Genomic DNA, 13,051 nt, shown 5'->3' on the forward strand with positions numbered 1-13,051 from the left:
AGCAGATGGAAGCCGGAGTTTTTATGCTGCCGGTTCGGATGAGAATCAGGTGCCTTAATCAACGTGCCACGTAGAATATAGGAAAAAAGGAATTTAAGGAAAATGAGGAGTCAAGGGACCGGACCGTGACAATCAGATTTGGACATTGTACTTGGACCTTTGCCACACGGACCTTCAATTCGGATCTAAGGTCTTTACCGCCTGAGTAGTGGAGGGAAGGCATATTCCTTCAGTGTGATGCCTCCCTTATAATTGCAGGGAGAAGCTTAGAATGATGGAGCCTAACGGAGCCTGCTTTGCTTGCATCTTCGGAAACAGCACTATTTCTATCTTTAGTATCTCTTTTTCTTCATTTTCAGGGTTCTTTTGAAGACTCTGGCCTGGAGCTAGACGCCATAGGAAGATATAAAACGATGAAAGAGATAGGTGAGATAGAGGAAGGAAAGTTGTTTCCACTAGTGGTTGAGACTAGAACTTGAGGACATAGCCTCACAGTTCGGCGATGTAGATTTTGGAGGGAGATTAGGAGGAACTACTTTTCCCAGAGAGTCGTGAATCTGCGGAATTCTCTGATCGATGAAGCAGTGCAGGCTACCCCAGAAATATATTCAAGACAAGTTTGGATATATTTTTGCATAGTAGGGGAATTAAGTGTTATGGACAAAAAGACAGGTCGGTGGAGATGACTCCATGATCAGATTGACCAGAATCTCATTAAATGGCGGAGCGGGCTTGATGGACCAAATAGCCTACCCCTGCTTCTATTTCTTAAGTTCTTCTGTTTTTTTTTCTATGTTTGCCGCTCATCTGGTTACATTTGGTTAGCACGTCTAAAGACATCTTGCCTTGGACACGGACTGGAACCTCCTCCGAGCCTTGGAAACGGAACGACAAACAACCACAGTCCTTTCGAGTAGCGGCAAACGGCCTGCCTACTGAGCCTTGGACTCGAGCACGGTAAAATTGAACACAGAGCCGGGACCCGTCCTTGGGAACAGGACGTAGGTCCGGGGCTTACACAGAGTCACGACCCCCTCCTTGGGGACAGGACAAAGGGCCGGAACTCATACACAGTACATAGAGTCACGACCCCCTCCTTGGGGACAGGACAAAGGGCCGGAACTCATACACAGTACATAGAGTCACGACCCCCTCCTTGGGGACAGGACAAAGGGCCGGAACTCATGCACTGATACTACACACGGGGACACAAATAGACTGTTCCAAGCTCAAGCTCTTTTAGCGTGGCAAGGATCCGGTCTTACTCCAGCGGCTAAACTTAGTGGTGATACAGGTGAGGACGCAGACAAGTTGGCAGGTAAGGCTTCAGGCGTGGTTTGCTGAAAGAAGGGGAAGGGAAGGGAACAGTCCAGTTTCAGGGTAACAGCAATGACGGCCTGTCTATCCCAACGGAAGCAAGGTCAGGGACGGACAGATTCAACGGCAGGGTAACGGCAAAGACGGCCTGACTTACCCGACAGAGGCGAGGACAGTGTACTAACAAGACGAACCCCACAGAGGCGAGGACAGGATACTGACAAGACGGACCCGACAGAGGCGAGGACAGGGTACTGACAAGACGAACCCCACAGAGGCGAGGACAGGATACTGACAAGACGAACCAGCACCTACACTCGAACCCAGAGCCACTTATATTTCTGACCCCGAAGACGAGAATCAGGTGCCTATGATTAAGCCCAAATGAAACTAGGGACAGCCGGAAGACCCGGAGTCTGGAGTCCACGGAACGACCGTGTACCGGAACGTGGATTACATGGACTGGACCGTGACAATGCTCTGCAAATACCCAAACGTAAATTCCTAGATTCTTCGATTCTGCTTTTCTTCTTCTGTCCTTGTATTTTCAGCAGAGATCAAATTTTATGGATGTGATTCTGAGAGTTTATAAAGCTGCTATGTGTTATGGCATTTTGATATGTTCGCATACAAACACGGTCCAATGAATTTGTTTTGCTCTGCAGCACCTAGACAGTGCTCTGCTCTCCCGTGTTCAGTTGAATTTAACAGTTCACTATGGTTATCCACGGCCAGTAATGAATATCATGATCAATATCTCTCAGGTGTTGAAGCACAATCTGTGTAGTGCATGTTAATTGGTCTTTCAGATTCCTGCTCCTGTTTCCTTCCATTGCTAATTTCATTCTGGTCGCCAATGGGGAAGGCGGAGAGAGTAATGGCAATAGTACTCGATTATTTGGTTAAATGCTGGCAGGAGATGTTTGGAAGTGGACTGCCTATCGTCATAACCATGCGGAGCTGCGTCACTACGTACAGCACTAACGTCCTATTTCAAATCCAACCCTTGTATCCCTCTGAATAGAGATGCTGGACCAGCAACTTTTCTATCTGCTTTAGCCACTTTAATCGCCAATATTACGTTTTTTTTCTGATAATGACTTGGGCATTCAAATATATTCATAATCAGTAGAGATTTTACTCAATGCTTCCATGTCGCTACAAACGAGTCTACTTCTTATCACTCACTCCTTTCTTTCACAAGCCTTCTAAAACTGATTCAAATGCATCATTCTCACCGGATACTCTATTATATCATGGTCATAAGATAGTCACAAGATACCTACGGGGTATGTAACAATATGTTCTGATATCCAGTTACAATGTGACCATTGACTGCAGGGCATCACCACTGATAGTGGTATTGTGCTGAAGAGCATTTTTTTATATAAAGGGAATATTGATACGGTTTTATGGTCATGAATCTTGTTTTCGTTGTGTCCATCATGACGTTGGACAAGCAATGAATTTACCAGTATATTTGAAGATGGTTCTGAATAAGCAGTGACATTCTTTTGATGAGAGTTCGTGGGACCGAATGTGATGAGATAACGACATTGCAGCATTAGTGGAACTGGACAGGCAGAGACATTATCCATGTTGTCGGTGGTGTGTCAGAATAAACGTTGATAACTCCACGTGGTCTCTGATATCCCTATGGTCTGTGACAGTCCTGTTATTTACAGTAATTGATCGCTCGAAAGGAGGGAAAATAATCCCAATGGTCTCCTCATAGCCCAGAAAGGGAATAAAATTATCGGTCTCGTAAATGTAATCCTTCTCAACGCATCTATCTGCTTATATATCTATTTATGCAGATATCGATCTACTTATATGCGCACATTGGCAATAAACTGAAAAAAAGAAACTTTCTTTGCAAGAGCCATAGTGGCGATTTCTATGGACACTTCCTCGGATGCAGCGGTAGCCATGAGGCCTTATGTGCCTTGTTCTGACTTGGCTCTCCATGAAGCGTTGCTACACCGCCTTCCTGGGTGTTGGATCTTGTAGTTGATCTCATCCGCCGAGTCCGGGAACTGGCTTCACATGCTTGGGTAGCAAATCACTAACTCACGTGGGTTCAAGTCTGGCGGCTACCCTCACTTGGTTTAGCCTGTATGTCGTCGTGCTGTACCGGGGTTGCCACTGTCGGAGGCAAACAGTTACCTGGAGCCACCGGTAAGAGCTGGGTGTCAGGAGAGAACTAAAAGTGAATGAGCTGCAGCTGGGTAGAGTACGACAAGCCCGCCACCATAGGGACAAAGAAGACACTGTTTACAACATTTTAAAATGACGGGTATTGGAGATGTTATTTTGGCATGAAACCTAAGCTGCTAATTAGAGAAATATTAGTAATTGGTCTCTTTCATAGCATGTACAACGTGCACTAAATAAGCATCAAATCTGATCGTTGGCAGAGCACAATGGCTGTCTGTTAACGGCAGGGAGTTTGCAAGCGGGTAAAATGAAGTAAATGTATATGTGTCCCTGAGGGTGGAGGACCCACGTTTCACTGAGCCATTCGTAATTCAATGCTGATTATAGTCGATGGTATTTAGCGTAATACATGTATACGTTAGTTATTTGACCATTCCAAACTCCACATTTTCAGGACGACAATGACAGTATTTTTATTCACCGGAGAGACAGCATCTGGAAATTCGTTGCAGAGTTGGCGGAACAACACTTTCTAGCACGTCGGCCTGTGTGCTTAGGTACCTCCCACTGGAGATCCAGAAAAACCATCCGAACACGCCTGAAATTTGGTGCAGTCTCCTGCATTCTCATTTACTTCAGACAGTAATCGTCATTATTTTGCAGGGTTTTTCATTGCTTTTGCACAATATTTGCCTGACCTGTGATTGACAGAACGACATTATCAGCCTGAAACGGGTGAGTATTTCTCGATATCTATGTTTCACCTTCTGGAGAATTTTCCTTTAACTTCTTCCAGCGTCACAGAAACATAGAAACATCGAAAACCTACAACACAATACAGGCCCTTCGCTCCACAAAGCTGTGCCGAACATGTCCTTACCTGAAAAAATACCTAGAGTTACCCATAATCTGTTTTTCTGAGCTTCATGTACCTGTCCAGGAGTCTCATAAAATACCCTATCGTATTCAACTCCACTACCGTGCCCGACAGCCCATTCCATGCACTCCCCACTCACTGCGTTAAGAATTTACCCCTGATATCTCCTCTCCTCCTACTTCCAAGCACATTTTAACTGTGTCCACGCGTGCTAGCCATCTCAGCCCTGGGAAAATGCCTCTGACTATCCACAGGGTCAATGCCTCTCATCATTATACACCTCTATAAGATCACCTCTCATCCTCCGTCGCTCCAAGTAAAAAAGGCCGAGTTCAATTAACCTATTCTCATAAGGCATGTTCCCTAATCCAGGCAAATATTTGTAAATCTCCTCCACACCGTTACTATGGTTTCCACATCCTTCCAGCATTCCTCCTCTGTAACTTCATTCGTCTTCAACGGGAATCTTAGGACGATACAATTCCCTACACGGCCTCCAGCCCCTTCTGAGGTTTCTGCAGGTATTACGTCACTCCCTTGTTCACTATTCCTCCCTACTAATCTCCATTCTGGCACCTATCACTGCAAGCGTTACAACTGTCCTGCCTGCATGTACACGTCGTACCTCATTCCACATCGGTGAGACTCAATATAGATTCCGGTATCGCATTGTGGAACACTATCGCTTCGCATTCACCCTCCAAAATCGATGCTTCTTGAATTAGCGAATGAACATGTAAACATTCCCCAGAGTTCCTATCCAGATGGATCTGCGTCCGGTCCATAAGAATGGAGATCAGTGAATCCCAAGTAGATTGGCAAAACGAGTTTCGAACTACCTTGATGTATAGATTCACGTTGCAGACTTGCTTTTGTAACTCGCCTCTTAAAATGTCCTACTTTTTTGTCCACAGATGACACGGAAGAAGAGTATGATGGGATATACCACACTTAATTCTTCAGCAAGCCAATGCGAATGTTGATGCCATCCAGTAAAGGACCCCGCTTCATCACATTTCATTCTGCAGTGTGAACCGTGTTCAGGGCTCGTCCAGGCAGCACCTCCAGTGTCTGAGCATTGACCACAGTTGCCGGGAAACATCACCACCTCAGAGTCCCCGTGAGTGTCAGAAACCTGCTTTGCCGAGAAATGCATCTCCGTTCGTCACTGTTCTTATCTCCCTCTTCCCGTTCGCGAATTGAAAGACTGCAATCCTGTGGAAGTTAATCATTGCCATCGGAGGAGCAATTGGAGACAGACAATAAATGTTGTCTTGGTAATAACACACATATCACAGTAATCAACAGAACCAGTACGAGTGTTGATGTATTGATCAATGAACAGGTTGTATTGATTCATGGCGCAGTGGACAATAAAATGGCGGAGTAGGAATTGAAATGAACTGCTGTCGCAACAAATGACAACTGTTTCCGAGTTACTGATGGAAAATAACTTACAAGAAAAAAGGTGATTCACACGGCGAGGCTAGCATAGTCAGCCTCACAAATCATATTCAAAGTGTGAGAGGGGAAGATATTTGAGATATTCCCAGAGAAACCGAGGGTCACGCATCAGTACTAGTTCCACAATCGATACAGAGTGGTGAGTCAGCCCACGGTGGTGATAACAGTTCCGCACGTCGTGCAGCGACACCATCTCCACGATGGATACAGTCCAGTCATCCTCCAGTGATACCAGATCCGCACATCGCACATCGATACCAGTTCCACGATAGATATGACGTGGGAGTACAAGTTTCACAGCGGGAGCAGAATGGTGAGACTGTGTTTATCCAATAAGCCGAGGGCAGTTCATCGGTACGAGTTCCACAATAGGCACAGAGTAGTTAGTACAGCAAAAACAGAAGGAAATGAGCTTGAGAAGTGAGCTTGGACACACCCACTGTTCTGCACATACTTAGATTAGTGACGAAAATGAGAAGACACTGAATGGGGTAATGGGACAGAGATAATCATGAAGTCACAGATTATTACTACAGAGAAACATGCTCTTCCGTTCATCTAGGTCAACTCTCTGTGATCCTCCGCCCCGCCCCATATATCTGCATCCCCCGTCCCTCTTTCATCCACGTACCTACACAACCTTCACTGAAATGCTACAATTGAATCCGCATCTACCAGTTACGCTTGCAGTCCCTTCCACACTCGCTCGACTCTCTGAGTGAATAACTTCTGCTACATACACTGCTTGCATATTTCAACTTTCTCCCGAAGTCTATGAGCTCTAGTTGTAGATTCACAAGATAGAACATATCCTTCACCCAAAGCATAGACCGTATAACATAGAAATCGACAGCATATTACCGGCCCTTCCATCAACAACGTTGTGCCAAATATGTAACTCTCTGGACTTTCCCGAGCGCATAGCCCTCTATTTATCTAAGCTCCATGTACCTGTCTAAAAGACTCTTAAAATATCCTGTTGTATCTGTTTGCACCACCGCCGCCGGCACTGCATTCCACGAACACACCACTGTCTGTGGAAAAAATTACCCCTGGTATGTCCTTTGTACCAATTTCCAAGCACATTAAAACTATGACCTCTTGTGTTAGACAGTTCGGCCCCGGGGTGGGGGTGGTGGGAAGAATACCTCTCTCTATCCACGCGATTAATGACTATCTTCATATTATACAATTCTGCCATGTCACCTCTCATCCTCTGTCACTACAATGAGAAATAAACCTGTTCTCCTAAGGTACGACCTCCATTCCAGGCAATACCCTTGTATATCTCCTCTGTACTCCCTCTCTAGTATCCACGCACCCTCGCTATAGTGTCTATTGTATGGACCCTCCATGGGGAAAATCTATTTCTTTTTTATTATCAAAGGTCCCTGTAATATTACTATTTCTTTTATATGCTCAGAAGGTCATTCGTACAACTTGCTTTATTGTGACACATGTCATCAGCTGTTACTGTTACAGGAGACAGGAAAAAAAGATACTATTTTCCCCCTCGATAGATTCTACCCTATTTCACCTGCCGATCTGAATACCCGCCCTCAATATCAGCAGTGAATGAGTTCCGTTGAATGTGTCAAAATAAATCTGTTTGAAGTTGATTCTCCAGGTTCATTGCTCAGGATGATTGTCTACGTTAGAAACGACACTGATCAGAAAATGTCCCATTTTGGCAGCTAACGTCAGATGTCTTGGAGAGTACATTGGCAATGTTCGCATTATCCTTTGTTTAAAAGTTAATAACGTGTAACATCCCTTGAGGATACGAATTCATGGCAAGGTTACAGAGTGAGAAAACATTTCAATGTAACTGTTTGTACAGTTGGCTGTCTCTCATGGGACAGATAACATTACCACACTAAAAGCCTCAGTGGAATTACTCTGAATTGGTTATTACTCTGCAAAACCTGTCACCAGTCCATATGAGCATTTGGATCGTTCCCTGCAACTGAACACTGCTTCTGACGGAATATGGAATATCCAGCGATTTACTACATCGTGGGCGTTTTCTTTCCTGCAATTGTAGCAACTGGTGTCCCTGGTAAAATACTTGAGCCGGTCATTTTATGTATGGTGCCCTCGTCGTCTTGCTTTTCTTCAATTGCGCTGTTTGGACTTTTACTGAGCACTGATGCTACCTTCGTCTGAAATGTGTTTCTAGAATTGAGGATCTAAGCATCTGATAGTTTTGTAACTCTGTTTCCATATTGTTTCTGCGTGATGCTTTCTATTTCTTTTATCAATTATGTTGGTGTCGATATTGCCATAGTTCTACAGTGTCACCTTGGTTGACTTTCTGAACTGACCCTAGTCGTTTTTCCAGATCAGAAGCTTTTTCAACTGACCGGCCAGTCGAAAGTCGACTCTCAGGTCTGTTCTTCATAAAACGTTAGATTGTAACTTATGCATTAAATCTCATGATTTCACCACAAATAATCCCTTCAGCTATTTCACCTCAAACAATGGAAATGGTGTTGTTTCTGGAGCGATCGACCTTCGCGGGTACGTGCCTTGAATATCAGATGCCCGGCTGTAACCTGTCGGTAAGTCAACAACCCATTGCTAATTCTGTCCACTATTGTCCAGCCGGAGTGCACGGACAGAGTCCGCACAAATTGAATTTCTGCTTTTCACTTCCAAAAAAAAATCCGAGACTGCGTAGCATTGGAAAAATGGTGGGCATTCAGACATTTCAGCTAACGATAATTTTGTTCTGATTTGTTTTCTTTCTGAATTTCTTGTAGTTATCTTAACGGCGATTGTGATCCTATCTCGGGGAAAATGCGGACTCTCCAAATGCATCACCCGTTACCTGGTTGGAATGGCAACAGCGGATCTGATGGTGGTTATAGTTTTCGCTTTACTGGAACAGACCAACAATATCTACATTTATTGTAGATTCCTACTAATCACTCCTGTATGCGCAGTGACAGGTATATTATTTGTTCTGACGAGGGACTGTTCTGTTTGGTTTACGGTCAGTTTTACCTTCGATCGTTTCATCACAATAAGTTGTCGAAAGCTCGGGAAACGATACTGCAACGAGAGAACAGCAACGGTGGTTATGGTGACGGTGGTTATAGTGAGCTGCGGGAGATGTGTCCCGTATTACTTTGTTGTTGAACCTTACGTCATTATTGACAACGTGCCGTGGCGTTGCTCCCTCACACATGAGTACGCTACTTTACCCGTGTGGAGAGGATACGAAATGTTGGATAGCATTGTTACACCTTTGCTACCAATCGGCATAATTCTTGTCTTCAATGGGTTAACAGTAAGACATATAATTGCGGCAAATAGAGTCCGCAGAGGTCTTCGGAACAGCAGCGATAAACATAAAGATACTGAGGTTTAAAACCGCAGAAAATCTATGATTTTGTTGTTTGCAATTTCAGCTAATTTCATATTACTTTGGATGCCCTCTACAGTTCGTGCCCTGAAATGGCAAACGGAAAATTACTATTACCTAGACAGATATTTGAGTTCCCCGGTATATATACTACAGCAATTTGGTTACATGTTCGGAACTCTCTGTGTGTGCACCAATACTTGTATCTACACACTGACACAGAGGAAATTCAGGCAAGAGCTGAAGGATGGAATAAAGTGTGTGTTTACGTTAAATGGCCATCTGTGCAGATAACGACCACTGAATTTGCAATTCAGCGGAGTTTTAGAATATAACAGTCGGAATAAATCATTAGATTTGGCAAATATGCCAAAAATTCAAAACGATTTTTTTTGCCTGGTCATCCTGTAATAAATATATTCCAAATTATCACAGAGACTTGACAATCATCTGGAAACGGTACCACAGCATAAATGCCAGGACCACTAGGCTCCGGGACAGCGTCACCCCCCAGGCCATCAGACTGATTATCTCACGCTGATTTGAGTGTATTTCTCTTTTTCATTGACTGTTCAAATTATTATAACTTACTAGGATTGCACATTGCTCATTTAGACCGAGATTTTTATTCCTCATGTATGTGACGGATGTAAGAAATAAAGTCAATACAATAACAAGGGGATGATTGACTTCCGGACTCTTACGGGTTCAGATGTTTCAAAATGCTCATAGTCTCTTAAAAAGAGTAAAGGGACTGTCTTGACAGCCTCTCAATTGCGGAAAAGGCGAACATCGTGGGGTGATTGCATGTTAATAGACTGTGAGTGGAACTTAGAAGTAGGAAGGGAAGAAACAGTCTTTTCAGAGTATTCTGTACAGAGCTTGCATCACCAAAACGGGAACAACACACAGAGTCGGTGACAGATCGGGACACATATTTTGCACAGGTGCTTATATTAACACGGCTGTTGTCCCAGGCAACTTAAACTTCACTGATGTTCATCGGCAATTCCTCTGTTTAGAAGGTTTAGATATGAAGGAATTTCTCAGTAGTGTACAGGAAGGAGACCTGGCACAAGGAGCGGGCAGGCGGACTCATGAACAGTCCATCTTGTGCTAATACCAGAAAGTGAAATGGGTCAGATAACTGATCACTCCGCGTGTCAGCATTTCAGAACGATAGAGCACAGGTATTCGACATACCTTACACTGGGATACCAGCAGACAATATGGAGTGCACATAATTGATACTATTGGTTAGGAACGTGGGAGCTGAATTAGGGAAGCGAATTGTTCTTTCAAATGCACAGGAGAAATCTGGAGATTGTTAATGGAGCACTTGTTTGGCTTCAGCATTGGCTTTTTTCATTGAGGCGGAGAACGGATGATAAGAGATTTAAAACACCTCTTCAAGAAGAGGAAGGAAATATACTTAAGGTTTGGGAAGGGAGGATCAGAGAGGGCTGTGGAAAGTCAAAATGCAGCCAGGAAGGTTTTAGCAATGGACTTAGAAGAATTAAAATGAGAAGGAATGGAAGAGACAAGCTAATGTAGGTGAAAAAAAGAACAGGAGGATGACGACAGAGAGTGTGGGAGAGATAAGAGATAAAGTAGTAAGCATTGGTCTGAGTGCAAGAAGGCACTGAAGGTCCTTAATGATCCTGTGCTTCACCAGTGATCGAGATCTTGATGAATGTGGATACAGCGAAAAAGAACAGTTGTGCTGAAACATGCAGACACTTCGAAACTGGGAAAACATGGAAAATTATCCATTCCCCGGTGCTGGAAGGGATGTAATCCATGTAATTAGAGAAAACGAGTGAAGATGTTGCTGCGCTTATGGACATAACATTTCTGTCATCACTGGCCACAGATGTGGCACAGGTGGATTGGAGAATGGCAAATCGTATTTCTGTGTTCAAGAAATGTAATAAGAATAGTCTTGAGAATTACAGGCCCGTGAGTCTTCGGTCAGGAGAGGGCAAGGTATTGGAGAGGCTTCTCAGAGACTGAATTTTTGGAGAAACGCATTCTGATTAGGGATAGTCAGCATGTCCCTTATGAGCCAGAATAAATTCCATGAAGAAGTGAAAAGTAGGCAGATGAAGCAGACGAGTCGATGAGGGGTGGATTAGTTTTGTAAGGTATCAGACTGGGTTCCCTATGGTGCACACTTGGAGAAAACAGGTGGCCTGGGATCTAGTGAAGCATGGCTGCATAGATTCAGAACTGGCTAACCAAGGGATCGCCGATGAGGTAGTGGATGGAGTGCATTCTGCCCGGATGACAGGGGCTAGTGATGTTCCGCAAGGAAGGTATCATTTTCAGTACACTTTATAACTACATCTGGACTATGCTGTTATAGCGCTTTGAGTGACAGACATTATGACTATCCTGCAGGAGTTGGATCATTTATTGAGTTAGGGCTGATTTTGAAAGCAATCTACTGAATTCGAACTGAAACTGCAAGCAATCTAAACTAAAATCACGTTTACTTATTACAGGGCAGATACTACAATTATATCAAAACACTTTTTTTCCAGTGGAACTCTGCAACTCAAGATCAGCATTTCAAAATATTCAGTAGCATCCTTTGTTGTTTTCCAAATGAGCCAGTCTCCCAGAAAGCGAATTTCAATTCCCAATTCATGTACACACGGATTGGTCTCATGTAAATTTACCTTTGAACAGCGGATTTGTCATACCCGGAATAGATACAGTGATATCTCGATCTCTTTAAGCTTGATTTCGCATGGGGCTGCGGAATCCGTGTCTCCCTCTGTAAGCAATACCACAGCACACAAACACAAGAACGCTATCGATATCCGCAGGTAAGGCAGAACAAAAACCTAAGCTCCAACGTTTCTTCCTTTCAAAACTGTCTCTGGTAACTGGCGTATACAGAATAAACAGTTAATTCCTAGAATGATAATCCTTATCAAATATTCTAAAGAACAAAGTGAAACCAGATATTTATGCGACCCCCATACACTAAGTCTTCATACAATTATGGAAAAATAAATTCACATGTTCTTGCAAATTAATTTCAAACAATGAAGCAGACATTTGCAAACAGTGAGATCCTATTTTGAATGAAAAGAATAATTCAAACATCCTTTCAATACAATGCTAACAATCACACAACTGCCTTCCGTTCATTCACGCACGCATTACCTCTGTTTCTCTTTACTGAACTCACGAATTTCCTGTCCCAGTGCAACATTTTACATTCTCAATGCATTCGCACTTTCAACTATCACAGAACTGTTAAGTGTTGAACAGTGAACAAATAATCTATAATTAGAATCGTACAACATTTAAGAAATCCTTTCGAGTCTAATGCAAAGGGGCGCTGAAAATTACGAATCGTCCGCAAATTCTTCTTCAACATTTCTGAAAGATGACTTCATGACGTCACAAAATCTCCAACGACTTAAACGTTTTCTCCCTTCCAATTTACTGACTAAAGATAGGGTTGAGATTAAATGAGCATTTTTTTTTGTATATTATCAGGTTTAATAATCCCATCACTACCGTTGAAGTAACACATTTGTACACTGTGCTGGCCCCTTTACCACATGCCATCCATCCCCCAAGTCCGGAGCTATGGCCTTTACCACCTCAATGATTGAGTGATGGTATGTTCCTCTAGTGTGTTACCACCCTTATAATCGGAGGGAGGAGTTTAGGATGATGGCGCCTAACGGAGACTCCTTTGCTTCCACCTTCTGATTCAGCTCTATTTCTATCCCTTTTTCTTCCTTTTCTTTTGAAACTGTGGCCTGGAGTTGCACGATATAGAAGTATTTAAAACAATGAAAGGGATGGATAAGATAGAGGCAGGAAAGTTATTTCCACTGGAAGGTGAA

Source organism: Hemitrygon akajei, unplaced genomic scaffold (assembly GCF_048418815.1).
Source record: "Hemitrygon akajei unplaced genomic scaffold, sHemAka1.3 Scf000141, whole genome shotgun sequence".
Lineage (NCBI taxonomy): Eukaryota > Metazoa > Chordata > Chondrichthyes > Myliobatiformes > Dasyatidae > Hemitrygon > Hemitrygon akajei.